At 38.9% G+C, this 963-nt stretch overlaps 1 long non-coding RNA gene across 1 annotated transcript; it reads left to right on the top strand.

Annotated features, from left to right (window-relative positions):
- Positions 1 to 243: 243 nt before the first annotated feature.
- Positions 244 to 760, top strand: LOC124285140. Its single transcript, XR_006900743.1, has 2 exons — positions 244 to 325; positions 399 to 760. It is a non-coding gene; the product is annotated as an uncharacterized LOC124285140 (long non-coding RNA).
- Positions 761 to 963: the final 203 nt, after the last annotated feature.

Raw genomic sequence — 963 nt, 5'->3', positions numbered from 1 at the left:
TAAACAAGACCATCGGGAAACAAATATCTTCTACAGTATTTCAACAGCACATTTCAAAGGCGCATATCTAAACTGCAAAGCAAAACGTATTGTCATTTCATAGGCGGATCCAGAAGGGGTGGGGGTGGTTTGGGTTGGTGCGCGCACCCCCGCTTTAGTCCTGAAAGTTTATTAAATGACCATTGAAACTCGGGTGAAAATGAAATGTGCACCCTCCCTTTTCTCAATCGTATGCACCCCCCTTTCTAAAAAGGCTGTATCCGCCCCTGTATATATGCCTGGTATACTGTTTTGATCAGCAGAACGTTAACATTAAAAACAACAGGTAATTGATAACAAGTAAAGGAAGCAAGACCGGAATTCGCCCTACCAGGATAACTCTATCCTACACAGGCCAGACATTTTACCTACATTAAGACCATCGACACACACCACCCGCTCCGGATACCCGTCACGGAATAACTGCACCCTGGAAAAGCGTTGAAAGCGTCCGTAAAATACCATTCGGATTTCTGCATCGAAACATCTCCACAAGCACTTCTTTGGGTGGCATTTTCGAAGTTAGGACGTACAATGTAGAACAAACTTTATGGATAAAAGCTTCTTTTATTTCGCGAGTGCAACGTTTCGATACATATTCTACAACGGTACAAAAACTTTCGACTATGATATAAAAGAAGTTGTTATCCATAAAGTTGTGTGTTTTATACTTATCTACCCATATTTCGAATGCAAATCAAACAATAAACAATAAAAATTACATGTCATTATGATTTCCTTTTAAATTTTCGTAATATAATCTGTATCAATCTGATTTCTTTATCAATATTGAAAATCAGAAAAACATAAAACAATATGCGACTGTGATCTCTCTGACAATTAAGCAAACCAGCCAGTACAGGACAAAACCTGCGAGTAATTCTGATTTCTCTAACAAGAGGCAAAACCCTATAACTTTCGGGC

The sequence above is a fragment of the Haliotis rubra genome, unplaced genomic scaffold (assembly GCF_003918875.1).
Source record: "Haliotis rubra isolate DU_JTF1 unplaced genomic scaffold, ASM391887v1 Scf1, whole genome shotgun sequence".
Taxonomy (NCBI): Eukaryota; Metazoa; Mollusca; class Gastropoda; order Lepetellida; family Haliotidae; genus Haliotis; species Haliotis rubra.
This window is presented reverse-complemented; position numbering and strand designations above follow the sequence as displayed.